Source organism: Urtica dioica, chromosome 5, assembly GCF_054948205.1.
Source record: "Urtica dioica subsp. dioica isolate 48M chromosome 5, U.dioica_male_clone48M_v1_H2, whole genome shotgun sequence".
Taxonomy (NCBI): domain Eukaryota; kingdom Viridiplantae; phylum Streptophyta; class Magnoliopsida; order Rosales; family Urticaceae; genus Urtica; species Urtica dioica.
The window spans coordinates 11,656,333-11,682,711 of NC_142760.1; the positions used below are offsets into that span (position 1 = coordinate 11,656,333).

The 26,379-nt window shown below is 46.2% G+C and overlaps 12 non-coding genes and 29 pseudogenes across 12 annotated transcripts; all 41 read left to right on the forward strand.

Moving 5' to 3' along the window:
- The first annotated feature begins 411 nt into the window (after positions 1–411).
- LOC149395181 (5S ribosomal RNA) lies at positions 412–530 on the forward strand (annotated as a pseudogene).
- Positions 531–864: 334 nt separating this feature from the next.
- LOC149395182 (5S ribosomal RNA) lies at positions 865–983 on the forward strand. The gene has a single exon (XR_016298899.1). It is a non-coding gene; the product is annotated as a 5S ribosomal RNA (ribosomal RNA).
- A 334-nt stretch (positions 984–1,317) lies between these two features.
- LOC149395183 (5S ribosomal RNA) lies at positions 1,318–1,436 on the forward strand. Its single transcript, XR_016298911.1, has one exon. It is a non-coding gene; the product is annotated as a 5S ribosomal RNA (ribosomal RNA).
- Positions 1,437–1,769: 333 nt separating this feature from the next.
- Positions 1,770–1,888, forward strand: LOC149395184 (5S ribosomal RNA). The gene has a single exon (XR_016298589.1). It is a non-coding gene; the product is annotated as a 5S ribosomal RNA (ribosomal RNA).
- Positions 1,889–2,222: 334 nt separating this feature from the next.
- Positions 2,223–2,341, forward strand: LOC149395185 (5S ribosomal RNA; annotated as a pseudogene).
- Positions 2,342–2,674: 333 nt separating this feature from the next.
- LOC149395186 (5S ribosomal RNA) lies at positions 2,675–2,793 on the forward strand (annotated as a pseudogene).
- A 334-nt stretch (positions 2,794–3,127) lies between these two features.
- On the forward strand, positions 3,128–3,246 carry LOC149395187 (5S ribosomal RNA; annotated as a pseudogene).
- Positions 3,247–3,579: 333 nt separating this feature from the next.
- LOC149395188 (5S ribosomal RNA) lies at positions 3,580–3,698 on the forward strand. Its single transcript, XR_016299074.1, has one exon. It is a non-coding gene; the product is annotated as a 5S ribosomal RNA (ribosomal RNA).
- A 334-nt stretch (positions 3,699–4,032) lies between these two features.
- Positions 4,033–4,151, forward strand: LOC149395189 (5S ribosomal RNA). The gene has a single exon (XR_016299272.1). It is a non-coding gene; the product is annotated as a 5S ribosomal RNA (ribosomal RNA).
- A 283-nt stretch (positions 4,152–4,434) lies between these two features.
- Positions 4,435–4,553, forward strand: LOC149395190 (5S ribosomal RNA; annotated as a pseudogene).
- Positions 4,554–4,886: 333 nt separating this feature from the next.
- LOC149395191 (5S ribosomal RNA) lies at positions 4,887–5,005 on the forward strand (annotated as a pseudogene).
- Positions 5,006–5,339: 334 nt separating this feature from the next.
- LOC149395192 (5S ribosomal RNA) lies at positions 5,340–5,458 on the forward strand (annotated as a pseudogene).
- Positions 5,459–5,792: 334 nt separating this feature from the next.
- Positions 5,793–5,911, forward strand: LOC149395193 (5S ribosomal RNA; annotated as a pseudogene).
- A 333-nt stretch (positions 5,912–6,244) lies between these two features.
- LOC149395194 (5S ribosomal RNA) lies at positions 6,245–6,363 on the forward strand. Its single transcript, XR_016299090.1, has one exon. It is a non-coding gene; the product is annotated as a 5S ribosomal RNA (ribosomal RNA).
- A 334-nt stretch (positions 6,364–6,697) lies between these two features.
- LOC149395195 (5S ribosomal RNA) lies at positions 6,698–6,816 on the forward strand (annotated as a pseudogene).
- A 333-nt stretch (positions 6,817–7,149) lies between these two features.
- On the forward strand, positions 7,150–7,268 carry LOC149395196 (5S ribosomal RNA; annotated as a pseudogene).
- A 682-nt stretch (positions 7,269–7,950) lies between these two features.
- On the forward strand, positions 7,951–8,069 carry LOC149395197 (5S ribosomal RNA; annotated as a pseudogene).
- A 333-nt stretch (positions 8,070–8,402) lies between these two features.
- LOC149395198 (5S ribosomal RNA) lies at positions 8,403–8,521 on the forward strand. Its single transcript, XR_016299210.1, has one exon. It is a non-coding gene; the product is annotated as a 5S ribosomal RNA (ribosomal RNA).
- Positions 8,522–8,855: 334 nt separating this feature from the next.
- LOC149395199 (5S ribosomal RNA) lies at positions 8,856–8,974 on the forward strand (annotated as a pseudogene).
- Positions 8,975–9,307: 333 nt separating this feature from the next.
- Positions 9,308–9,426, forward strand: LOC149395200 (5S ribosomal RNA; annotated as a pseudogene).
- Positions 9,427–9,759: 333 nt separating this feature from the next.
- LOC149395201 (5S ribosomal RNA) lies at positions 9,760–9,878 on the forward strand (annotated as a pseudogene).
- A 334-nt stretch (positions 9,879–10,212) lies between these two features.
- Positions 10,213–10,331, forward strand: LOC149395202 (5S ribosomal RNA; annotated as a pseudogene).
- A 333-nt stretch (positions 10,332–10,664) lies between these two features.
- On the forward strand, positions 10,665–10,783 carry LOC149395203 (5S ribosomal RNA; annotated as a pseudogene).
- Positions 10,784–11,465: 682 nt separating this feature from the next.
- On the forward strand, positions 11,466–11,584 carry LOC149395204 (5S ribosomal RNA; annotated as a pseudogene).
- A 333-nt stretch (positions 11,585–11,917) lies between these two features.
- On the forward strand, positions 11,918–12,036 carry LOC149395205 (5S ribosomal RNA). Its single transcript, XR_016299211.1, has one exon. It is a non-coding gene; the product is annotated as a 5S ribosomal RNA (ribosomal RNA).
- A 334-nt stretch (positions 12,037–12,370) lies between these two features.
- On the forward strand, positions 12,371–12,489 carry LOC149395206 (5S ribosomal RNA; annotated as a pseudogene).
- Positions 12,490–12,822: 333 nt separating this feature from the next.
- LOC149395207 (5S ribosomal RNA) lies at positions 12,823–12,941 on the forward strand (annotated as a pseudogene).
- Positions 12,942–13,724: 783 nt separating this feature from the next.
- Positions 13,725–13,843, forward strand: LOC149395208 (5S ribosomal RNA; annotated as a pseudogene).
- A 333-nt stretch (positions 13,844–14,176) lies between these two features.
- On the forward strand, positions 14,177–14,295 carry LOC149395209 (5S ribosomal RNA). The gene has a single exon (XR_016299274.1). It is a non-coding gene; the product is annotated as a 5S ribosomal RNA (ribosomal RNA).
- Positions 14,296–14,627: 332 nt separating this feature from the next.
- Positions 14,628–14,746, forward strand: LOC149395210 (5S ribosomal RNA; annotated as a pseudogene).
- A 335-nt stretch (positions 14,747–15,081) lies between these two features.
- LOC149395211 (5S ribosomal RNA) lies at positions 15,082–15,200 on the forward strand. The gene has a single exon (XR_016299176.1). It is a non-coding gene; the product is annotated as a 5S ribosomal RNA (ribosomal RNA).
- Positions 15,201–15,533: 333 nt separating this feature from the next.
- LOC149395212 (5S ribosomal RNA) lies at positions 15,534–15,652 on the forward strand. The gene has a single exon (XR_016299186.1). It is a non-coding gene; the product is annotated as a 5S ribosomal RNA (ribosomal RNA).
- Positions 15,653–15,984: 332 nt separating this feature from the next.
- LOC149395213 (5S ribosomal RNA) lies at positions 15,985–16,103 on the forward strand (annotated as a pseudogene).
- Positions 16,104–16,436: 333 nt separating this feature from the next.
- LOC149395214 (5S ribosomal RNA) lies at positions 16,437–16,555 on the forward strand (annotated as a pseudogene).
- Positions 16,556–16,888: 333 nt separating this feature from the next.
- On the forward strand, positions 16,889–17,007 carry LOC149395215 (5S ribosomal RNA; annotated as a pseudogene).
- A 334-nt stretch (positions 17,008–17,341) lies between these two features.
- Positions 17,342–17,460, forward strand: LOC149395216 (5S ribosomal RNA; annotated as a pseudogene).
- Positions 17,461–17,795: 335 nt separating this feature from the next.
- Positions 17,796–17,914, forward strand: LOC149395217 (5S ribosomal RNA; annotated as a pseudogene).
- A 333-nt stretch (positions 17,915–18,247) lies between these two features.
- On the forward strand, positions 18,248–18,366 carry LOC149395218 (5S ribosomal RNA; annotated as a pseudogene).
- Positions 18,367–25,135: 6,769 nt separating this feature from the next.
- Positions 25,136–25,254, forward strand: LOC149395219 (5S ribosomal RNA; annotated as a pseudogene).
- A 333-nt stretch (positions 25,255–25,587) lies between these two features.
- Positions 25,588–25,706, forward strand: LOC149395220 (5S ribosomal RNA; annotated as a pseudogene).
- Positions 25,707–26,031: 325 nt separating this feature from the next.
- On the forward strand, positions 26,032–26,150 carry LOC149395221 (5S ribosomal RNA). Its single transcript, XR_016298999.1, has one exon. It is a non-coding gene; the product is annotated as a 5S ribosomal RNA (ribosomal RNA).
- Positions 26,151–26,379: the final 229 nt, after the last annotated feature.

A 26,379-nucleotide genomic window follows, 5' to 3' on the forward strand; every position in this document is an offset into this window, starting at 1 on the left:
AGAGGAAACTACCTTATTGAAGGTGAAACCTCTCCTATAAATAGGAGCCTCATTCCACACATTTCATTCATCAAATGTTTTAGAGATTGAGAGCTTCTCTCTCTAGACTTGGCCGCCCCTCTCCTCTCTCTCTCTATTCAATTTTGTTTTTATTGTTTTGGCACATAGGTCCTCATTTGACCTAGTGTTTAGCTTTGCGACTTCAAGACTCGTTCTTAAGTCGTATGGTTTGAAAGTGCCCACACACTAATTCCTTTTTATCTTGAGTGATTTAGTGATAGAAACTTTCGTGGTTGCTCGAGTTAACGAGGAAAGGAAGAGAGACGTGCTGCGAGAGAGACGAAGACGTAGTTATGGCTTTTGGGAGTCTCGGCGTTGATTCTTATATATATAATGCGCGCTAATGCTTACAGATGCGATCATACCAGCACTAATGCACCGGATCCCATCAGAACTCTGAAGTTAAGCGATCTTGGGGGAGAGTAGTACTAGGATGGGTGACTTCCAGGGAAGTCCTCGTGTTGCATCCCTCTTTTTTTGCGAATTATTTTTTTCGGAGGCCGAAACGATGGAATTTGTACAAAAATCGCTACGAGTCTTGTTCATATGCTCGTTTACGCTCATAATTCACCGGTGAAATTCGAAATCCCATATCGAGGGCGATATTTACGATTTTACCCTTCCCCCGTTCACCTTGTTGGAATTTCATCGATCACTCTTCCGAAACCTTCCCAGCGCAAAGATCGCGAAAAGTTATTAGTAATTCAGATATTATATGAGATTTTTGGTGCATCGAAGACATTATTATGGCTTTTGGGAGTTGCGACGTTGATTCTTGTATAGATAATGCGCGCTAATGCTTGCGGATGCGATCATACCAGCACTAATGCACCGGATCCTATCAGAACTCCAAAGTTAAGCGTGCTTGGGCGAGAGTAGTACTAGGATGGGTGACCTCCTGGGAAGTCCTCGTGTTGCATCCTTCTTTTTTTTAGAATTATTTTTCTCGAAGGCGGAAACAATGGAATTTGGCCAAAAATCGCTCCGACTCTCGTTCAAATGCTTGTTTACGCTCATAATTTACCGGTGAAAGTCGAAATCCCAGACCGAGGGCGATATTTACGATTTTACCCTTCCCCCGTTCACCTTGTCGGAATTTCACCGATCACTCTTCCGAAACCGTCCCAACGCAAAGATCGCGAAAAGTTATTAGGAATTCTAGTATTATATATGATTTATGGTGCATCGAAAACGTAGTTATGGCTTTTGGAAGTCGCGGCGTTGATTCTTATATAGATAATGCGCGCTAATGCTTGCGGATGCGATCATACCAGCACTTATGCACCGGAACCCATCAGAACTCCAAAGTTAAGCGTGCTTGGGCGAGAGTAGTACTAGGATGGGTGACCTCCTGGGAAGTCCTCGTGTTGCATCCCTCTTTTTTTTGCGAATTATTTTTTTCGAGGCCGAAACGATGGAATTTGACCAAAAATCGCTTGAGTCTTGTTCAAATGCTCGTTTACGCTTACAATTCACCGGTGAAAGTCGAAATCCCGGATCGAGGACGAAATTTACGATTTTACCCTTCCCCCGTTCACCTTGTCGGAGTTTCACCGATAAATCTTTCTAAACCATCCCAACTCGAAAATCACGAAAAGTTACTAGGAATTCTAATATTATATTTGATTTTTGGTGCATCGAAGACGTAGTTATGGCTTTTGGGAGTCGCGGTGTTGATTCTTATATAGACAATCCGCGTTAATGCTTACGGATGCGATCATACCAGCACTAATGCACCGGATCCCATCAGATCTCCGAAGTTAGGCGTGCTTGGGCGAGAGTAGTACTAGGATGGGTGACCTCCTGGGAAGTCCTCGTGTTGCATCCTTCTTATTTTGAGAATTATTTTTCTCGGAGGCGGAAACGATGGAATTTTGCTAAAAATCGCTCCGAGTCTCGTTCAAATGCTCGTTTACGCTCATAATTCACCGGTGAAAGTCGAAATCCCAGACCGAGGGTGATATTTACGATTTTACCCTTCCTCCGTTCACATTGTCGGAATTTCACCAATCACTCTTCCTAAACCTTCCCAACGCAAAGATCGCGAACAGTTATTGGGAATTTAGATATTATATGTGATTTTTGTTGCATCGAAGACATTGTTATGGCTTTTGGGAGTCGCGACGTTGATTCTTATATAGATAATGCGCGCTAATGCTTGCGGATGCGATCATACCAGCACTAATGCACCGGATCCCATTAGAACTCCAAAGTTAAGCGTGCTTGGGCGAGAGTAGTACTAGGATGGGTGACCTCCTCTGAATTCCTGGTGTTGCTTCCCTCTTTTTTTGCGAATTATTTTTTTCGGAGGCAAAACGATGGAATTTGACCAAAAACCGCTTCGAGTCTTGTTCAAATGCTCGTTTACGCTTACAATTCACCGGTGAAAGTCGAAATCATGGACCGAGGGCGAAATTTATGATTTTACCTTTCCCCCGTTCACCTTGTCGGAATTTCACCGATCACTCTTCCGAAACCGTCCCAACGCGAAGATCGCGAAAAGTTATTAGGAATTCTAATATTATATATGATTTATGGTGCATCGAAACCGTAGTTATGGCTTTTGGTAGTCGCGGCATTGATTCTTATATAGATAATGCGCGCTAATGCTTGCGGATGTGATCGTACCAGCACCTATGCACCGGAACCCATCAAAACTCCGAAGTTAAGCGTGCTTGGGCAAGAGTAGTACTAGGATAGGTGACCTCCTGGGAAGTCCTCGTGTTGTATCCTTCTTTTTTGTAGAATTATTTTTTTCGGAGGCCGAAACGATGGAATTTGGCCAAAAATCTCTCCGAGTCTTGTTCAAATGCTCGTTTACGATTATAATTCACCGGTGAAAGTCGAAATCCCAGACCGAGGGTGATATTTACAATTTTACCCTTCCCCTGTTCACCTTGTCCGAATTTCACCGATCACTCTTCCGAAACCGTCCCAACACAAAGATCGCGAAAAGTTATTAGGAATTCATAATTTATATGTGATTTTCGGTGCATCGAAGACGTAGTTAACGCTTTTAGGAGTCGCAGCGTTGATTCTTATATAGATTATGTGCGCTAATGCTTGCGGATGCGATCATACCAGCAGTAATGCACCGGAACCCATCAGATCTCCGAATTGAGGCGTGCTTGGGTGAAAGTAGTACTAGGATGAGTGACCTCCTGGGAAGTCCTCGTGTTGCATCCCTCTTTTTTTGCGAATTATTTTTTTCGAGGCCGAAACGATGGAATTTGACCAAAAATCGCTTCTAGTCTTGTTCAAATGCTCGTTTACGCTTACAATTCACCGGTGAAAGTCGAAATCCCGGATCGAGGACGAAATTTACGATTTTACCCTTCCCCCGTTCACCTTGTCGGAGTTTCACCGATAACTCTTTCTAAACCATCCCAACTCGAAAATCACGAAACGTTACAAGGAATTCTAATATTATATGTCATTTTTGGTGCATCGAAGACGTAGTTATGGCTTTTGGGAGTCGCGGCGTTGATTCTTATATAGATAATGCTCGCTAATGCTTACAGATGCGATCATACCTGCACTAATGCACCGGATCCCATCAGAACTCCGAAGTTAAGCGTGCTTGGGCGAGAGTAGTACTAGGATGGGTGACTTTCTTGGAAGTCCTCGTGTTGCATCCTTCTTATTTTGCGAATTATTTTTTTCGGAGGCCGAAACGATGGAATTTGTACAAAAATCGCTCCGAGTCTTGTTCAAATGCTCGTTTACGCTCATAATTCACAGGTGAAATTCGAAATCCCAGACCGAGGGCGATATTTACGATTTTACCCTTCCCCCGTTCACCTTGTTGGAATTTCATCGATCACTCTTCTGAAACCTTCCCAACGCAAAGATCGCGAAAAGTTATTAGTAATTCAGATATTATATGAGATTTTTGGTGCATCGAAGACATTGTTATGGCTTTTGGGAGTCGCGACGTTGATTCTTGTATAGATAATGCGCGCTAATGCTTGCGGATGCGATCATACCAGCACTAATGCACCGGATCCCATCAGAACTCCAAACTTTAGCGTGCTTGGGCGAGAGTAGTACTAGGATGGGTGACCTCTTGGGAAGTCCTCGTGTTGCATCCTTCTTTTTTTTAGAATTATTTTTCTCGGAGGCGAAAACGATGGAATTTGGCCAAAAATCGCTCCGAGTCTTGTTCAAATGCTCGTTTACGCTTATAATTCACCGGTAAAAGTCGAAATCCCAGACCGAGGGCGGTATTTACGATTTTACCCTTCCCCCGTTCACCTTCTCCGAATTTCAGCGATCACTCTTCCGAAACCGTCCCAACGCAAAGATCGCGAAAAGTTATTAGGATTTCATAATTTATATGTGATTTTTATATAGACTATGCGCGCTAATGCTTGCGGATGCGATCATACCAGCAGTAATGCACCGGATCCCATCAGATCTCTGAATTGAGGCGTGCTTGGGTGAGAGTAGTACTAGGATGGGTGACCTCTTGGGAAGTCCTCGTGTTGCATCCCTCTTTTTTTGCGAATTATTTTTTCGGAGCCGAAACGATGGAATTTGACCAAAAACCGCTTCGAGACTTGTTGAAATGCTCATTTACGTGTACAATTCACCGGTGAAAATCGAAATCATGGACCGAGGGCGAAATTTACGATTTTACCTTTCCCCCGTTCACCTTGTCGGAGTTTCACCGATCACTCTTCCGAAACCCTCCCAACGCGAAGATCGACAAAAGTTATTAGGAATTCTAATATTATATATGATTTATGGTGCATCGAAAACGTTAGTTATGGCTTTTGTTAGTCGCGGCATTGATTCTTATATAGATAATGCGAGCTAATACTTGCGGATACGATCATACCAGCACTTATGCACCAGAACCAATCAGAACTCCGAAGTTAAGCGTGCTTGGGCGAGAGTAGTACTAGGATGGGTGACCTCCTGGGAAGTCCTCGTGTTGCATCCTTCTTTTTTTTAGAATTATTTTTCTCGGAGGCGAAAACGATTGAATTTGGCCAAAAATCTCTCCGAGTCTTGTTCAAATGATCGTTTACGCTTATAATTCACCGGTTAAAGTCGAAATCCCAGACCGAGGGCGATATTTACGATTTTACCCTTCCCTCATTCACCTTGTCCGAATTTCACCGATCACTCTTCCGAAACCGTCCCAACGCAAAGATCGCGAAAAGTTATTAGGAATTCATAATTTATATGTGATTTTCGGTGCATCGAAGACGTAGTTAAGGCTTTTGGGAGTCACAACGTTGATTCTTATATAGATTATGCGCTCTAATGCTTGCGGATGCGATCATACCAGCAGTAATGCACCGGATCCCATCAGATCTCCGAATTGAGGCGTCCTTGGGCGAGAGTAGTACTAGGATGGGTGACCTCCTGGGAAGTCCTCTTGTTGCATCCCTATTTTTTTGCGAATTATTTTTTCCGGAGGCCGAAACGATGGAATTTGACCAAAAATCGCTCCGAGTCTTGTTCAAATGCTCGTTTACGCTTACAATTCACCGGTGAAACTCGAAATCCCGGACCGAGGACGAAATTTACGATTTTACCCTTCCCCCGTTCACCTTGTCGGAGTTTCACCGATCACTCTTTCTAAACCATCCCAACGCAAAAATCGCGAAAAGTCACTAGGAATTCATATATTATATGTGATTTTTGGTGCATCAAAGACTTAGTTATGGCTTTTGGGAGTCGCGGCGTTGATTCTTATATAGATAATGTGCGCTAATGCTTACAGATGCGATCATACCAGCACTAATGCACCGGATCCCATCAGAACTCTGAAATTAAGCGATCTTGGGGGAGAGTAGTACTAGGATGGGTGACTTCCGGGGACATCCTCGTGTTGCATCCCTCTTTTTTTGCGAATTATTTTTTCGGAGGCCGAAACGATGGAATTTGTACAAAAATATCTCCGAGTCTTGTTCAAATGCTCGTTTACAGTCATAATTCACCGGTGAAATTCGAAATCCCAGACCGAGGGTGATATTTACGATTTTTCCCTTCCCCCGTTCACCTTGTTGGAATTTCATCGATCACTCTTCCGAAACCTTCCCAGCGCAAAGATCGCGAAAAGTTATTAGTAATTCAGATATTATATGAGATTTTTGATGCATCGAAGACATTGTTATGGCTTTTGGGAGTCGCGACGTTGATTCTTGTATAGATAATGCGCGCTATTGCTTGCGGATGCGATCATACCAGCACTAATGCATCGGATCCCATCAGAACTCAAAAGTTAAGCGTGCTTGGGCGAGAGTAGTACTAGGATGGGTGACCTCCTGGGAAGTCCTCGTGTTGCATCCTTCTTTTTTTTAGAATTATTTTTCTCGGAGGCAGAAACGATGGAATTTGGCCAAAAATCGCTCCGAGTCTCGTTCAAATGCTCGTTTACGCTCATAATTCACCGGTGAAAGTCGAAATCCCAGACCGAGGGCGATATTTACGATTTTACCCTTCCCCCGTTCACCTTGTCGGAAGTTCACCGATCACTCTTCCGAAACAGTCCCAACGCAAAGATCGCGAAATGTTATTAAGAATTCATATATTATATGTGATTTTTGGTGCATCGAAGACGTAGTTACGGCTTTTGGGAGTTGCGGCGTTGATTCTTATATAGATTATGCGCGCTAATGCTTGTGGATGCGATCATACCAGCAGTAATGCACCGGATCCCATCAGATTTCCGAACTTAAGCGTGCTCTGGCGAGAGTAGTACTAGGATGGGTGACCTCATGTGCAGTCCTCGTGTTGCATCCCTCTTTTTTTGCGAATTATTTTTTTCGAGGCCGAAATGATGGAATTTGACCAAAAACCGCTTCGAGTCTTGTTCAAATGCTCGTTTACGCTTACAATTCACCGGTGAAAGTCGAAATCATGGACCGAGGGTGAAATTTATGATTTTACCTTTCCCCCGTGCACCTTGTCGGAATTTCACCGATCACTCTTCCGAAACCGTCCCAACGCAAAGATCGCGAAAAGTTATTAGGAATTCTAATAGTATATATGATTTATGGTGCATCGAAAACGTAGTTATGGCTTTTGGTAGTCGCGGCGTTGATTCTTATATAGCTAATGCGCGCTAATGCTTGCGGATGCGATAGTACCAGCACTTATCCACCGGAACCCATCAGAACTCCAAAGTTAAGCGTGCTTGGGCGAGAGTAGTACTAGGATGGGTGACCTCCTGGGAAGTCCTCGTGTTGCGTCCTTCTTTTTTTGAGAATTATTTTACTCGGAGGCGAAAACGATGGAATTTGGCCAAAAGTCGCTCCGAGTCATGTTCAAATGCTCGTTTACGCTTATAATTCACCGGTGAAAGTCAAAATCCCAGACCGAGGTCGATATTTTTACAATTTTACCCTTCCCCCCGTTCACCTTGTCCGAATTTCACCGATCACTTTTCCGAAACCGTCCCAACGCAAAGATCGCGAAAAGTTATTAGGAATTCATATATCATATGTGATTCTTGGTGCATCGAAGACGTAGTTAAGGCTTTTGGGAGTCGCAGCGTTGATTCTTATATAGATTATGGGCGCTAATGCTTGTGGATGCGATAATACCACTAGTAATGCAACGGATCCCATCAGATCTCTGAAGTTAGGTGTGCTCTTGCGAGAGTAGTACTAGGATGGGTGACCTCTTGGGAAGTCCTCGTGTTGCATCATTCTTTTTTTGCGAATTATTTTTCTTGGATGCCGAAACGATGGAATTTGGCAAAAAGTCGCTCCGAGACATGTTCAAATGCTCGTTTCCGCTCACAATTCACCGTGAAAGTCGAAAAGTTATTAGGAATTCTATATTATATGTGATTTATGGTGCATGAAAACGTAGTTATGGCTTTTGGTAGTCGCGGCGTTTATTCTTATATAGATATTGCGCGCTAATGCTTGCGGATGTGATCATACCAGCACTAATGCACCGGATCCCATTAGATCTCCGAAGTTAGGCGTGCTTGGGTGAGAGTAGTACTAGGATGGGTGACCTCCTAAGAAGTCCTCGTGTTGCATCCCTCTTTTTTTGCGAATTATTTTTTTCGAGGCCAAAACGATGGAATTTGACAAAAAACCGCTTCGAGTCTTTTTCAAATGTTCGTTTACGCTTACAATTCACCGGTGAAAGTCGAAATCATGGACCGAGGGCGAAATTTACGATTTTACCCTTCACACGTTCACCTTGTTGGAATTTCATCAATCACTCTTCCGAAACCGTCCCAACGCAAAGATCGCGAAAAGTTATTAGGAATTCAAATATTATATGTGATTTTTTGTGCATCGAAGACATTGCTATGGCTTTTGGGAGTTGCGACGTTGATTCTTATATAGAAAATGCGCGCTAATGCTTGCGGATGCGATAATACCAGCACTAATGCATCGGATCCCACCAGAACTCCAAAGTTAAGCGTGCTTGGGCGAGAGTAGTACTAGGATGGGTGACCTCCTGGGAAGTCCTCGTGTTGCATCCTTCTTTTTTTGCGAATTATTTTTCTTGGAGGCGGAAACGATGGAATTTGGCCAAAAATCCCTCCGAGTCTTGTTCAAATGCTCGTTTACGCTCATAATTCACTGGTGAAAGTCGAAATCCTAGACTGAGGGCGATATTTATGATTTTACCCTTCCCATGTTCACCTTGTCGGAATTTCACCGATCACTCTTCCGAAACAGTCCCAACGCAAAGATCGCGAAAAGTTATTACGAATTCATATATTATATGTGATTTTTGGTGCATCGAAGACGTAGTTATGGCATTTTGGAGTCGCACCGTTTATTCTAATATAGATTATGCGCGCTAATGCTTGCGGATGCGATCATACCAGCACTAATGCCCCAGATCCCATCAGATCTCCGAAGTTAGGCGTGCTTGGGTGAGAGTAGTACTAGTATGGGTGACCTCATGGGAAGTCCTCGTGTTGCATCCCTCTTTTTTTGCGAATTATTTTTTTTCTGGCCGAAACGATGGAATTTGACCAAAAACCGTTTCGAGTCTTGTTCAAATGTTGGTTTACGCTTACAATTCACCGGTGAAAGTCGAAATCATGGACCGTGGGCGAAATTTATGATTTTACCTTTCCCTCGTTCACCTTGTCGGAATTTCACCGATCACTCTTCGGAAACCGTCCCAACGCGTAGATCGCGAAAATTTATTAGGAATTCTAATATTATATGTTATTTATGGTGCATCGAAAACGTAGTTACGACTTTTGGTAGTCGCGGCGTTGATTCTTATATAGATTATGTGCGCTAATGCTTGCGGATGCGATCATACCAGCAGTAATGCACCGGATCCCATCAGATCTCCGAAGTTAGGCGTTCTTGGGTGAGAGTAGTACTAGGATGGGTGACCTCCTGGTAAGTCCTCGTGTGGTATCCCTCTTTTTTTGCGAATTATTTTTTTCGGAGGCCGAAACGATGGAATTTCACCAAAAAACGCTCCGAGTCTTGTTCTAATGCTCGTTTACGCTTACAATTCACCAGTGATAGTCGAAATTCCGGACCGAGGGCGAAATTTATGATTTTACCCTTCCATCGTTCACCTTGTCGGAATTTCAGCGTTCACGGTTCCAAAACCTTCCGAACACGAAGATCGCGAAAAGTTTTAGGAATTTATATATTATATGAGATTTTTGGTGCATCGAACACGTAGTTATGGCTGTTGGGAGTCGCGGCGTTGATTCTTATATAGATAATGCGCGTTAATGCTTGCAGATGCGATCATACCAGCACTAATGCATCGGATCCCATAAGAACTCCAATGTTAAGCGTGCTTGGGCTTGAGTAGTACTAGGATTGTTGACCTCCTGCGAAGTCGTCGTGTTGCATCCTTCTTTTTTTTAGAATTATTTTTCTCGGAGGCAGAAACGATGGAATTTGGCCAAAAATCGCTCCGAGTCTCGTTCAAATGCTCGTTTACGCTCATAATTCACCGGTGAAAGTCGAAATCCCAGACCGAGGGCGATATTTACGATTTTACCCTTCCCCCGTTCACCTTGTCGGAAGTTCACCGATCACTCTTCCGAAACAGTCCCAACGCAAAGATCGCGAAATGTTATTAAGAATTCATATATTATATGTGATTTTTGGTGCATCGAAGACGTAGTTACGGCTTTTGGGAGTTGCGGCGTTGATTCTTATATAGATTATGCGCGCTAATGCTTGTGGATGCGATCATACCAGCAGTAATGCACCGGATCCCATCAGATTTCCGAACTTAAGCGTGCTCTGGCGAGAGTAGTACTAGGATGGGTGACCTCATGTGCAGTCCTCGTGTTGCATCCCTCTTTTTTTGCGAATTATTTTTTTCGAGGCCGAAATGATGGAATTTGACCAAAAACCGCTTCGAGTCTTGTTCAAATGCTCGTTTACGCTTACAATTCACCGGTGAAAGTCGAAATCATGGACCGAGGGTGAAATTTATGATTTTACCTTTCCCCCGTGCACCTTGTCGGAATTTCACCGATCACTCTTCCGAAACCGTCCCAACGCAAAGATCGCGAAAAGTTATTAGGAATTCTAATAGTATATATGATTTATGGTGCATCGAAAACGTAGTTATGGCTTTTGGTAGTCGCGGCGTTGATTCTTATATAGCTAATGCGCGCTAATGCTTGCGGATGCGATAGTACCAGCACTTATCCACCGGAACCCATCAGAACTCCAAAGTTAAGCGTGCTTGGGCGAGAGTAGTACTAGGATGGGTGACCTCCTGGGAAGTCCTCGTGTTGCGTCCTTCTTTTTTTGAGAATTATTTTACTCGGAGGCGAAAACGATGGAATTTGGCCAAAAGTCGCTCCGAGTCATGTTCAAATGCTCGTTTACGCTTATAATTCACCGGTGAAAGTCAAAATCCCAGACCGAGGTCGATATTTTTACAATTTTACCCTTCCCCCCGTTCACCTTGTCCGAATTTCACCGATCACTTTTCCGAAACCGTCCCAACGCAAAGATCGCGAAAAGTTATTAGGAATTCATATATCATATGTGATTCTTGGTGCATCGAAGACGTAGTTAAGGCTTTTGGGAGTCGCAGCGTTGATTCTTATATAGATTATGGGCGCTAATGCTTGTGGATGCGATAATACCACTAGTAATGCAACGGATCCCATCAGATCTCTGAAGTTAGGTGTGCTCTTGCGAGAGTAGTACTAGGATGGGTGACCTCTTGGGAAGTCCTCGTGTTGCATCATTCTTTTTTTGCGAATTATTTTTCTTGGATGCCGAAACGATGGAATTTGGCAAAAAGTCGCTCCGAGACATGTTCAAATGCTCGTTTCCGCTCACAATTCACCGTGAAAGTCGAAAAGTTATTAGGAATTCTATATTATATGTGATTTATGGTGCATGAAAACGTAGTTATGGCTTTTGGTAGTCGCGGTGTTTATTCTTATATAGATATTGCGCGCTAATGCTTGCGGATGTGATCATACCAGCACTAATGCACCGGATCCCATTAGATCTCCGAAGTTAGGCGTGCTTGGGTGAGAGTAGTACTAGGATGGGTGACCTCCTAAGAAGTCCTCGTGTTGCATCCCTCTTTTTTTGCGAATTATTTTTTTCGAGGCCAAAACGATGGAATTTGACAAAAAACCGCTTCGAGTCTTTTTCAAATGTTCGTTTACGCTTACAATTCACCGGTGAAAGTCGAAATCATGGACCGAGGGCGAAATTTACGATTTTACCCTTCACACGTTCACCTTGTTGGAATTTCATCAATCACTCTTCCGAAACCGTCCCAACGCAAAGATCGCGAAAAGTTATTAGGAATTCAAATATTATATGTGATTTTTTGTGCATCGAAGACATTGCTATGGCTTTTGGGAGTTGCGACGTTGATTCTTATATAGAAAATGCGCGCTAATGCTTGCGGATGCGATAATACCAGCACTAATGCATCGGATCCCACCAGAACTCCAAAGTTAAGCGTGCTTGGGCGAGAGTAGTACTAGGATGGGTGACCTCCTGGGAAGTCCTCGTGTTGCATCCTTCTTTTTTTGCGAATTATTTTTCTTGGAGGCGGAAACGATGGAATTTGGCCAAAAATCCCTCCGAGTCTTGTTCAAATGCTCGTTTACGCTCATAATTCACTGGTGAAAGTCGAAATCCTAGACTGAGGGCGATATTTATGATTTTACCCTTCCCATGTTCACCTTGTCGGAATTTCACCGATCACTCTTCCGAAACAGTCCCAACGCAAAGATCGCGAAAAGTTATTACGAATTCATATATTATATGTGATTTTTGGTGCATCGAAGACGTAGTTATGGCATTTTGGAGTCGCACCGTTTATTCTAATATAGATTATGCGCGCTAATGCTTGCGGATGCGATCATACCAGCACTAATGCCCCAGATCCCATCAGATCTCCGAAGTTAGGCGTGCTTGGGTGAGAGTAGTACTAGTATGGGTGACCTCATGGGAAGTCCTCGTGTTGCATCCCTCTTTTTTTGCGAATTATTTTTTTTCTGGCCGAAACGATGGAATTTGACCAAAAACCGTTTCGAGTCTTGTTCAAATGTTGGTTTACGCTTACAATTCACCGGTGAAAGTCGAAATCATGGACCGTGGGCGAAATTTATGATTTTACCTTTCCCTCGTTCACCTTGTCGGAATTTCACCGATCACTCTTCGGAAACCGTCCCAACGCGTAGATCGCGAAAATTTATTAGGAATTCTAATATTATATGTTATTTATGGTGCATCGAAAACGTAGTTACGACTTTTGGTAGTCGCGGCGTTGATTCTTATATAGATTATGTGCGCTAATGCTTGCGGATGCGATCATACCAGCAGTAATGCACCGGATCCCATCAGATCTCCGAAGTTAGGCGTTCTTGGGTGAGAGTAGTACTAGGATGGGTGACCTCCTGGTAAGTCCTCGTGTGGTATCCCTCTTTTTTTGCGAATTATTTTTTTCGGAGGCCGAAACGATGGAATTTCACCAAAAAACGCTCCGAGTCTTGTTCTAATGCTCGTTTACGCTTACAATTCACCAGTGATAGTCGAAATTCCGGACCGAGGGCGAAATTTATGATTTTACCCTTCCATCGTTCACCTTGTCGGAATTTCAGCGTTCACGGTTCCAAAACCTTCCGAACACGAAGATCGCGAAAAGTTTTAGGAATTTATATATTATATGAGATTTTTGGTGCATCGAACACGTAGTTATGGCTGTTGGGAGTCGCGGCGTTGATTCTTATATAGATAATGCGCGTTAATGCTTGCAGATGCGATCATACCAGCACTAATGCATCGGATCCCATAAGAACTCCAATGTTAAGCGTGCTTGGGCTTGAGTAGTACTAGGATTGTTGACCTCCTGCGAAGTCGTCGTGTTTCATCCCTCTTTTTTTGCGAATTATTTTTTTTATGCCAAAACTATGGAATTTGACCAAAATCACTCCGAGTGTTGTTCAAATGCTCGTTTACGCTTACATATTACCGGTGAAAGTCGAAATTCCGGATCGACGGCGAAATTTACAATTTTATCCTTCCACCGTTCACCTTGTCGGAATTTCATCGATCATTCTTCTAAAACCGTCCCAACGCAAAGATCGCGAAAATTTATCAGGAATTCTAATATTATATGTGATTTATGGTGCATCGAAAACGTAGTTATGACTTTTGGTAGTCGTGGTGTTGATTCTTATATAGATAATGCGCGCAAATGCTTGCGGATGCGATCATACCAGCACTAATGCACAAGATCCCATCAGATCTCTGAAGTTAAGCGCGCTTGGGCGAGACTAGTACTAGGATGGGTGACCTCCTGGGCAGTCCTCGTGTTGCATCCCTCTTTTTTTGCGAATTATTTTTTCCGAACCCGAAACGATGGAATTTGACCAAAAACCGCTTCGAGTCTTGTTCAAATGCTTGTTTACGCTTACAATTCACCGGTGAAAGTCGAAATCATGGACCGAGGGCGAAATTTACGATTTTACCCTTCCCCCGTTCACCTTGTTCGAATTTCATTGGTCACTCTTCCGAAACCGTCCCAACGCAAAGATCGCGAAAAGTTATTAGGAATTCAGATATTATATGTGATTTTTGGTGCATCGAAGACATTGTTATGGCTTTTGGGAGTCGCGACGTTGATTCTTATATAGATAATGCGCGCTAATGCTTGCGGATGCGATTATACCAGCACTAATGCACCGGATCCCATCAGATCTCCGAAGTTAGGCGTGCTTGGGCAAGAGTAGTACTAGGATGGGTGACCTCCTAGGAAGTCCTCGTGTTGCATCCCTTTTTTTTTGCGAATTATTTTTTTCGAGGCCGAAACGATGAAATTTGACCAAAAACCGCTTCGAGTCTTGTTCAAATACTCGTTTAAGCTTACAATTCACCGGTGAAAGTCGAAATCATGGATCGAGGCCGAAATTTATGATTTTACCCTTCCCCCGTTCAGCTTGTCGGAATTTCACCGATCACTCTTCCGAAACCGTCCCAACACGAAGATTGAGAAAAGTTATTAGAAATTCTAATATTATATGTGATTTATGGTGCATCGAAAAGGTAGTTATGGTTTTGGTAGTCGCGGCGTTGATTCTAATATAGATAATGCGCGCTAATGCTTGCGGATGCGATTATACCAGTACTAATGCATCGGATCCCATAAGAACTCCAATGTTAAGCGTGCTTGGGCTTGAGTAGTACTAGGATTGTTGACCTCCTGCGAAGTCCTCGTGTTTCATCCCTCTTTTTTTGCGAATTATTTTTTTTTTGTCGGCCAAAATGATGGAATTTCACCAAAATCTCTCCGAGTGTTGTTCAAATGCTCGTTTACGCTTACATATTACCGGTGAAAGTCGAAATTCTGGACTGACGGCGAAATTTACAATTTTACCCGTCCGCCGTTCACCTTGTCGGAATTTAATCGATCACTCTTCCAAAACCGTCCCAACCCGAAGATCGCGAAAATTTATTAGGAATTCTAATATTATATGTGATTTATGGTGCGTCGAAAACGTAGTTATGGCCTTTAGTAGTCGCAGCGTTGATTCTTATATAGATAATGCGCGCTAATGCTTGCGGATGCGATCATACCAGCACTAATGCACCGGATCCCATCAGATCTCCGAAGTTAAGTGTGCTTGGGCGAGAGTAGTACAAGGATGGGTGACCTCCTGGGAAGTCCTCATGTTGCATCTCTCTTTTTTTGCGAATTATTTTTTTCGAGGCCGAAACGATGGAATTGGACCAAAAACCGCTTCAAGTCTTATTCAAATGATCGTTTACGCTTAAAATTCACCGGTGAAAGTCGAAATCATGGACCGAGGGCGAAATTTACGATTTTACCGTTCACCGGTTCAACTTGTCGGAATTTCACCGATTACTCTTCTGAAACCATCCCAACACGAAGATCGCGAAAAGTTATTAGGAATTCATATATTTTATGTGATTTTTGGTGCACCGAAGACGTAGTTATGGCTTTTGGGAGTCGCGGCGTTGATTCTTATATAGATAATGCGCGCTAATGCTTGCGGATGCGATCATACCAGCACTAATGCACCGGATCCCATCAGAACTCCGAAGTTAAGCGTGCTTGGGCGAGAGTAGTACTAGGATGGGTGACCTCCTGGGAAGTCCTCGTGTTGCATCCCTCTTTTTTTGCGAATTATTTTTTTCGAGGCCGAAACGATGGAATTTGACCAAAAACCGCTTCGAGTCTTGTTAAAATGATCGTTTACGCTTACAATTCACCGGTGAAAGTCGAAATCCCAGACAGAGGGCGACATTTATGATTTTACCCTTCCCCCGTTCAACTTGTCGGATTTTCACCTATTACTCTTCCGAAACCATCACAACGCGAAGATCGCGAAAAGTTATTAGAAATTCTAATATTATATGTTATTTAGGGTGCATCGAAAATGTAGTTATGGTTTTGGTAGTCGCGGCGTTGATTCTTATATAGATAATACGCGCTAATTCTTGCGAATGCGATCATACCAGCACTAATGCACCGGATCCCATCAGATCTCCGAAGTTAGGCGTGCTTGGGGCAGAGTAGTACTAGGATGGGTGACCTACTAGGAAGTCCTCGTGTTACATCCCTCATTTTTTGCGAATTATTTTTTCCGAGGCCGAAATGATGGAATTTGACCAAAAACCGCTTCGAGTCTTGTTCAAATGCTCGTTTATGCTTACAATTCACCGTTAAAATTCGAAATTATGGACCGAGGGCGAAATTTACGATTTTACCCTTCCCCCGTTCACCTTGTTCGAATTTCATAGATCACTCTTCCGAAACCATCCCAACACGAAGATCGCGAAAAGTTATTAGAAATTCTAATATTATATGTGATTTTTGGTGCATCGAAGACATTGTTATGGCTTTTGGGAGTCGCGACGTTGATTTTTATATAGATAATGCGCCCTAATGCTTGCGGATGCGATCATACCAGCACTAATGCACCGGAACCCATCAGAACTCCAAAGTTAAGCGTCCTTGGGCGAGAGTAGTACTATGATGGGTGACCTACTGGGAAGTACTCGTGTTGCATCCCTCTTTTTTTGCGAATTATTTTTTTCGAGGCCGAAACGATGGAATTTAACAAAAAACCGCTTCGAGTCTTGTTCAAATACTCGTTTACGCTTACAATTCATCGGTGAAATTCGAAATCGTGGACCGAGGCCTAAATTTATGATTTTACCCTTCCCCCGTTCAGCTTGTCGGAATTTCACCGATCACTCTTCCGAAACCGTCCCAACGCGAAGATCGCGAAAAGTTATTAGAAATTCTAATATTATATGTGATTTATGGTGCATAAAAAATGTAGTTATGGCTTTTGGGAGTCGCGGCGTTGATTCTTATATAGATAATGCGCGCTAATGCTGACGGATGCGATCATACCAGCACTAATGCACCGGATCCCATCAGATCTCAGAATTGAGGCGTGCTAGGGTGAGAGTAGTACTAGGATGGGTGTCTTTCTGGGAAGTCCTCGTGTTGCATCCTTCTTTTTTTGGGAATTATTTTTTTTCAAGGCCGAAACAATGGAATTTCACCAAAAACCACCTCGAGACTTGTTCAAATGCTCATTTACGTTTACAATTAACCGGATAAAGTCGAAATAATGGACCGAGGGCAAAATTTACGATTTTACCCTTCCCCCGTTCACCTTCTTGGAATTTCATTGATCACTCTTCCGAAACAGTCCCAACGCAAAGATCGCGAAAAGTTATTAGGAATTCAGATATTATATGTGATTTTTGGTGCATTGAAGACATTGTTATGGCTTTTGGGATTCACGACGTTGATTCTCAGATAGATAATGAGCGCTAATGCTTGCGGATGCGATCATACCAGCAGTAATCCACCGGATCCCTTCAGATCTCCGAAGTTAGGCGTGCTTGGGCGAGAGTAGTACTAGGATAGGTGGCCTCCTGGGAAGTCCTCGTTTTGCATCCCTCTTTTTTTGCGAATTATTTTTTTTCGGGGGCCGAAACGATGGACTTTGACCAAAAATCGCTCCGAGTCTTGTTCAAATGCTCGTTTAATCTTACAATTCACCGGTGAAAGTCGAAATCCCGGAATGAGGGCGAAATTTATGGTTTTACCCTTCCCCCGTTCACCTAGTTAGAATTTCACCGATCACTCTTCCGAAACCGTCCCAACGCGAAGATCGCGAAAAGTTATTAAGAATTCTAATATTATATGTGATTTATGGTGCATCAAAAACGTAATTATGGCTTTTGGTAGTCGTGGCATTGATTCTTATATAGATAATGCGCGCTAATGCTTGCCGATGCGATCACACCAGCAATAATGCACCGGATCCCATCAGATCCACGAAGTTAGGCGTGCTTGGGGGAGAGTAGTACTAGGATGGGTGTCCTCCTGGGAAGTCCTCGTATTGCATCCCTCTTTTTTTGCAAATTATTTTTTTCGAGGCCGAAACGATGGAATTTGACCAAAAATCACTTCGAGACTTGTTCAAATGCTCGTTTACGCTTACAATTCACCGGTGAAAGTCGAAATCATGGACCGAGGGCGAAATTTTTGATTTTACCCTTCCCCCGTTCACCTTGTCGGAATTTCACCGATCACTCTTCCGAAACCGTCCCAACGCAAAGATCGCGAAAAGTTATTAGGAATTCATATATTATATGTTATTTTTGGTGCATCGAAGACGTAGTTATGTCTTTTGGGATTCGCGGCGTTGATTCTTATATAGATTATGCGCGCTACTGCTTGCGGATGCGATCATAGCAGCATTAATGCACCGGATCCCATCAGATCTCGGATGTTAGGCGTGCTTGGGCGAGAGTAGTACTAGGATGGGTGACGTCCTGGGAAGTCCTCGTGTTGCATCGATCTTTTTTTGCGAATTATTTTTTTCGGAGGCTGAAACGATGGAATTTGTCCAAACATCGCTACGGATCTTGTTCAAATGCTCGTTTACGCTTACAATTCTCCGGTGAAAGTCGAAATCTCGGACCGACGGCGAAATTTATGTTTTTACACCTCCCCCGTTCACCTTGTCGGAATTTCACTGATCACTCTTCCGAAACCGTCCCAACGCGAAGATCGCGAAAAGTTATTAGGAATTATAATATTATATGTGATTTATGGTGCATCGAAAACATAGTTATGGCTTTTAGTAGTCGCTATTGTCGCACGAAAATGAACAACGATTGAATACCTCGGGCGGTTCGATCCAAGGCCGGACCAAGTGATCCAACCCGGGCCAAAAGTGTGAACTCGAAAGTCTCGAGCTAGGTTTTCTCCGATCAACCCACCTCTCGGAAGAGGGAAGGGGTGAGGAGGAGGAGTGACCGTGCCTTGTGTGTCGGCTGCCTACGTACCCGTGTGTGGGATCAGGTCAGAACGTAGTTCAGGCGTGTGTAACGCAGTGTAAGGCGCGGAGCCTTGGTGGACAAGCGTACTCGACGAAGGACACGGGGCGCGGAGGAGTCCTCGGCGGCGTTTCAGAACTTCGGAGATCGCGTACGCGTCTAGCGTATTAGATGCGTAGGGGGACTCTAGTCGAGAACCCTAGGAGCGTGCTTGATCACTGGGGGGGTTCGATCAGAGGGAACAACGGTCGGGAAGTCCCCGTGAGTGCTTCGGAACCTCTGAGAATGGGAGTGACTTGCGAGAATGCTTCAGGCCAAAGATGGCATCAAGAGAAGCAGAGGAGAGCGAGAATTCGAGCGTATCGATAGGAGATGAAGGGATGGCTTCCCCCTCAGCGAGAGGGGGTTTATATAGGTGTTCGAGGACCTTAAGAAGGTCCTTCATTGTCCATGTGGGACTAGGAGTGCGCGCTTCTTCAAGTGGAGGCGCACAAAGGGGCAGCGGCGCACCACGCGCGGCGCGACCTTGCCCGGGCGCGGCGCGCGCTGGGAAGGTCTTCGTGGGCTTTTCGCGACCATCGTCCTTCCGAGCCCATTGAGCTATTGTAGGCTTCGCATTCCGGGTTTATGACACGAATGTATCTATTCGATGGATATGATCCGAGTCGCGGCTCGCCTCGAGGGGACCGACTCCGGTCCCGACTCGGAGGGACGAGGCTCGACTCGAGGAGACTGAATCAAGTCTCGATTCGAGGTGCGAGGCTCGACTCGAGGAGACTGACTCAAGGCTCAACTCGAGGAGACTGACTCAAGGCTCAACTCGAGGAGCGAGGCTCGACTCGAGGAGACTGACTCAAGGCTCAACTCGAGGAGCGAGGCTCGACTCGAGGAGACTGACTCAAGGCTCAACTCGAGGAGTGAGGCTTGACTCGAGGAGACTGAATCAAGTCTCGACTCGAGGAGCGAGGCTCGACTCAGGGAGCCGACTCAAGTCTCAACTCGAGGGGCTAGGCTCGACTCAAGGAGTCGAGAGTTTGGGTGAGGGCTTGAGGGCTCGCCGCTCTTCAGGACCTCCGGCCTGACCATCGGCCCTTTGAGCGACGTGCCTTCTTGGCGTCTCGGGTTTTCCGAAAATGACCGACAACATTAGCCCCCCAAGTTCGTCGCTCGGGAGGTTCCCGGCGATGAACTTTTCGTCTTTTATGTTGGGTGATTGAGGAAAATATCTTCAAAATCTCGTCACCCAAGGAAAGTTTTCCTTTCCTTTTCTTCCCCTTTTTTTGGTGTAGCCACGCGGCACGCGCCCTGGATGGCGCGGCGCGCGGCCTGTGTGACGCGACCCGCGCGGCGCGCCCCGTGCGCGGGGTTGGTTCGCTTCGCGCGGGGGAATCCGACTTTTTTGGAGGTTTTCCTCCATTTTTCTCCTTGCGGGAGTAGGATTTGGACTCCTACCCCCCCCCTAGGAGTCTATAGATAAGCCCCCCCTCTCTCCCATTCTTCCACTTTATTTTTTCTCTCTTTCTCTACACTTTTTTTCTTTTCTACTTCTTGCATTATGGAAATTCCTTCCCTTTTCTCAACTAAGGATCCCGAGATTGATTTCTCTCTCTTGTTTCAGGATTCTGAACATGTAGAGGTTGACCTCTTCGCAGGATTAAGGGAAGTTCCTCTGCACGTGGAAGAGAATCCAAGTGGAGTGGAGCAGTGGCTCGAAGGAGGCGAGTCGGGCGCGACCGTGCCCGTCCCTCAGCCTCAGGAGGAGTGTGCGCCAACTGGGCGCGGCACAGGTGGGGGGGGTCGATCATCCCACGTCCGGGGATCCTTCTCCTCGCCTCGTGATCAACTTGGTTGGCGAGGGGGCTCGCGACAAGACCTGCCTCGACGTGGCAAAGTCCGACTTGGATTCTCATGGCACGCCGGGAGATATTGCGGGCGTGGATGCAATGACTCCGCTAGAGTCGGTCCTCGATGAGATTGACTGCGTGGACGATTTTGGTCCCGAGTTTGAAGATCTCGGAGGTGATTCAGAGACATGTCCGGGGGCCGAAGGCCTCGCACCGGAGCATCCCGAAGGGCCGTGCCAGAGGGCGGAGGCCCTTCCGTGGAGCCAGGGGGTGCTAAGCCCGAGACCCCTGACGCAGAGGCGATAGTGTCGGCGAGGTCGCTTGCTAGGACGGAGTGGTATCCCGAGGAGGGCTTTGCTGCTCCCGAGGGCTTCGATTGTTCGGGGGTCGATGCTTCGAGCTCGCTCACCTACCGAACATTCATCGGTCTCAGGGAGGCATTTGCCATTCCATCGTCCGTGGCACTCCTCCGTCCGTTACAGGGCGACCGTCCTTTCCATCCTCGCCGTGGTTTTGCCGTAGTTTCGGTCACGAGTCTCAACTGCGGGTTGCGGTTGCCGTTCCAACCCATCGTCCAGCAGCTCCTCGCACGACTGGGGGTGCATGCTTGTCAGATGAGTCCGGTGTTTTACCGCATCGTGGCAATGTGTCACATGGAGTGGTATTGCCAGACCGAGCGGGTGATGACCGTGAGCGACTTTCGCAATCTCATCGCGGTCTTTCATGCGCCCGGGCAACTCGGTTTCTTCATGGCCCGTGATCGCCGGAATACTAAGCTGATCACGGACTCAGAGAAATATAATCGAAGACCGTGAGTGTGGGTCTCGGCGGAGGCTTTTGGCGACGCGCCACTTCGGTTCGGTCCCTTAACCGAGTTTTCTGCTGACGCGGGGGCCGATGATCTCGACTTCGTGAAGGAGATCCGGCGAATGTCGGAGGCTCGGAAGGTTTTCGAATGGTTTCGTTCGCCTGAGCTGATGGCTTCCACCGGGTGGTTCCCGCCTTGCCCAAGAAGAGCTTGCTCAAGCGAAGTCTCAGCTGGCCCGTGCCGAGTGAGGTTCTCACTCAAAGGCAGAGTTTGCGAGTCTACGCGAGCAGCTTCAAGAGGCTCGCGTGGAACTAGGGGTTACCCGCGGAAAATGCGACCGTGCTCAGTCGACCGTGGCGAAAATGGTTGAGGAGCTAACAACGGAACGTCAAGCTCTAGAGGTGGCGACTCGATCGACAGAGGTCTTCCGGAGTGAGGTGCGGGACCTTCGATGCCAGTTGGAGTCGCGCACAGAAGAAATAGGTATTCTTCAGGGCCAACTTTCATCGAGCGAAGCTGCCCGTGTTCGAGCGGAGCATGAGCGCGACTCCTTGGCGGAGGAGGTGGCTCGGGTCACCGCGGAGAAAGCTGCAGCGGAATAGCTTGCGTCCGACCTTCAGGACGATTTCAACGTCGGGGTCGAAGAGGCGAGACATGCGGCGGCAGTGGAGTGTCGGGACGCCACAGCTACCGAGAATGCTTCTCGGGGGGTCACCTTCCACTTCTTCGACTCGCTGTTCCCACCACTCGACGGGGCCGATCCTATTGGCGACGATCCCGCCGAGTGATATATTTTTCTTTATTATATTTCCTGCGCAAGTGTTTAGCGCATGCTTTCTTTTAGGTTTTTCCTTTCAGCGCACTTGTTTTAGCACTTGCTTTCTAGGATTTTTGGGGCAGTTGCCCTTCCTTTTATGAGACGTTATTTATTTTTATGAACGTTTTTGCTCATTCATTTGTCATGGCATGTTTTGATAGGCAAGTGTTTGTGTCAATGGTCTTGCCAGTTCTTTTTTCTCAACAGGAACTCACTTCAGACGCACTTTGCGTTCTGCAAGTTTTTTCAACTGCGAGTCAGCCATGCTACCTAGGCACCTTATGTGTGCCGGGTAGGTGTCCTGATTGCGTGATGCAGACGTCTTAGGTTGCGCCATGTAGGCGTCTTAAGTGCGCCATGTAGGCGTCTTAGATGCGCCATGTAGGCGTCTTAAGTGCGCCATGTAGGCGTCTTAGGTGCGCCATGTAGGCGTCTTAGGTGCGCCATGTAGGCGTTTTAAGTGCACCATGTAGGCGTCTTGAGTGCGCCATGTAGGCGTCTTGGGTTGCGCCATGTAGGCGTCTTACGTGCGCCATATAGGCATCTTAGGTGCGCCATGTAGGCGTCTTAGGTGCGCCATGTAGGCGTCTTAGTGCGCCATGTAGGCATCTTGGGTGCGTCTCGAGAGACGACTTGGTTGCGCCATGTAGGCGTCTTACGTGCGCCATGTAGGCATCTTGAGTGCGCCATGTAGGCGTCTTATTGCGCCATGTAGGCGTCTTGAGTGCGCCATGTAGGCGTCTTAGGTGCGCCAGGTAGGCATCTTGGTTGCGCCATGTAGGCGTCTCGGTTGCGCCATGTAGGCGTCTTAGGTGCGATATGTAGGCGTCTTGGTTGCGCCATGTAGGCGTCTTGGTTGCGCCATGTAGGCGTCTTAGGTGCGCCATGTAGGAGTCTTAAAAAAATTTTGTGGAGCGTGTTCTTTTTGAGGGTTTCCTTACCATTGCTAGCCCCCACAAGTTTTGGGGTTATAAGTTTTAATTTTTGATAAACGGAAAACTTGCACAAGACGAATTTTGAAATGGAAAACACGAATTTTATTACGTTTGCGAAAAATTTGCAAGAAATTTAAAGTCCTAAAACATTGGCTCGTAGGCCTTATTGAAAATGGGAAATAAAAGCGATAAAACGTGGGGAACACTAGCTACTGGTAGTACTGCCTCAAGTGTTCCGCATTCCACGGGTGGCGAATCGGAGTTCCGTCTGTGTGCTCAATGTAGTATGTCCCGTCGTGAATGACTTTTCGGACTCTATAGGGGCCTTCCCAGTTTGGGCCTAGGACGCCAGCGCCTTGAACTTGTGTATTCTGGAAGACTCGCCTGAGTACAAGGCTTCCGACGGCAAAGGTTCGCCTTTTGATCTTGGAGTTGTAGTATCTTTCGACATTGCGCTTCTGTGCAGCGAGGCGTCTGAATACTTCTGATATCTTTTCGTCGATCAAATCCAACTCCAGGCGCATGACCTCGTTGTTGTTCGCTTCGTTGAAGGTATCGACTCGGAACGTGGGTATCTCCGTTTCGATCGGAACCACGGCCTCGATCCCATATGCGAGGGAGAATGGCGTTTCGCGCGGTCGTCCTGTAAGCCCATAGGAAGAACGGCAATTCCTCGGCCCAGGCGCCTTTTCTGCCTTCGAGCTTCTTTTTAAGATTGCTCTTGATAGTCTTGTTGACTGCTTCGACCTGGCCATTGGCCCGAGGATGACGCGGCGAGGAGAAGATCTTACTGATCTTTAGCTGATCGCAGATATCTCTTACTCGTGCGTTGTCGAATTGTGCGCCATTGTCGGTCACAATCGAGGCGGGGATACCGTGCCTGCATATAAAGCTTTACCAGATGAAGCTCGTCGTGTTTGCTTTAGTTATTCTGGCGAGCGGCTCGGCCTCTACCCACTTAGTAAAGTAGTCAATGGCGATTATGGCATATTCGTATTGCCTTGGTGCTCTAGGAAGCTGGCCAATGATGTCCATGCCCCATTTAGCCAAGAGACGTGGGACGACGATGCTGCTTAATGGGGTCGGTGGCTGTCGCGGCGCAGCGCAGCGAGCGTAGGCGCAGCGCGCGCAGGGCTGGTCTTCTTGGGCTTTTCGCGACCGTCGTACTTCCGGGCCCGTTGAGCTATTGTGGGCTTCGCATTCCGTGTTTATGACACGAATGTATCTATTCGATGGATATGATCCGAGTCGGGGCTCGCCTCGAGAGGACCGACTCCGGTCCCGACTCGGAGGGACGAGGCTCGACTCGAGGAGACTGAATCAAGTCTCGACTCAAGGAGCGAGGCTCGACTCGAGGAGACTGACTCAAGGCTCAACTCAAGGACCGAGGCTTGACTTGAGCAGACTGACTTAAGGCTCAACTCGAGGACCAAGGCTCGACTCGAGGAGACTGACTCAAGGCTCAACTCGAGGACCGAGGCTCGACTCGAAGAGACTGACTCAAGGCTCAACTCGAGGAGCGAGGCTCGACATGAGGAGACTGACTCAAGGCTCAACTCGAGGAGCGAGGCTCGACTCGAGGAGACTGACTCAAGGCTCAACTCGAGGAGTGAGGCTTGACTCGAGGAGACTGAATCAAGTCTCGACTCGAGGAGCAAGGCTCGACTCAGGGAGCCGACTCAAGTCTCAACTCGAGGGACTAGGCTCGACTCAAGGAGTCAAGAGTTTGGGCGAGGGCTTGAGGGCTCGCCGCTCTTCAGGACCTCTGGCCTGACCATCGGCCCTTTGAGCGACGCGCCTTCTTGGCGTCTCGAGTTTTCCGAAAACGACTGACAACAGTCGCGGCGTTGATTCTTATGTAGATAATGCGCACTAATGCTTGCGGATGCAATCATACCAACACTAATGCACCAGATCCCATCAGATCTCCGAAGTTAGGTGTGCCTGGGCGAGAGTAGTACTAGAACGGGTGACCTCCTGGGAAGTCCTCGTGTTGCATCCCTCTTTTTTTGCAAATTATTTTTTTCGAGGCCGAAACGATGGAATTTGAAAAAAAACCACTTCGAGACTTGTTCAAATGCTCGTTTACGCTTACAATTTACCGGTGAAAGTCGAAATCATGGACCGAGGGCAAAATTTACGATTTTACCCTTCCCCCGTTCACATTGTTGGAATTTCATCGATCACTCTTCCCAAACCGTCCCAACGCAAAGATCGCGAAAAGTTATTAGGAATTCAGATATTATATGTGATTTTTGGTGCATCGAAGAAATTGTTATGGCTTTTGGGAGTCGCAACGTTGATTCTTATATAGATAATGCGCGCTAATGCTTGCGGATTCGATCACACCAGCACTAATGCACCAGAACCCATCAGAACTCCAAAGTTAAGCGTGCTTGGGCGAGAGAAGTACTAGGATGGGTGACCTCCTGGGAAGTCCTCGTGTTGCATCCTTCTTTTTTTGCGAATTATTTTTCTCGGAGGCAAAAACGATGGAATTTGGCCAAAAATCGCTCCGAGTCTTGTTCAAATGCTCGTTTACGCTTATCATTCACAGGTGAAAGTCGAAATCCCAAACCGAGGGCGATATTTAAGATTTTACGCTTCCCCCGTTCACCTTGTCGGAATATCTCCGATCACTCTTCCGAAACCGTCCCAACGCAAAATCGCGAAAAGTTATTAGGAATTCATATATTATATTGGTGCATCGAAGACGTAGTTATGGCTTTTGGGAGTCGCGGCGTTGATTCTTATATAGATTATGCGCGCTAATGCTTGCGGATGCGATCATACCAGCAGTAATGCACCGGATCCCATCAGATCTCCGAAGTTAGGCGTGCTTGGGCGAGAGTAGTACTAGGATGGGTGACCTCCTGGGAAGTCCTCGTGTTGCATCCCTCTTTTTTTGCGAATTATTTTTTTCGAGGCCGAAAGGATGAAATTTGACCAAAAACCGCTTCGAGTCTTTTTCAAGTGCTCGTTTACGCTTACAATTCACCGCTGAAAGTCGAAATCATGGACCGATGGCGAAATTTACGATTTTACCCTTCCCCCGTTGACATTGTTGGAATTTCATCGATCACTCTTCCGAAACCGTCCTAACGCAAAGATTGCGAAAATTATTAGA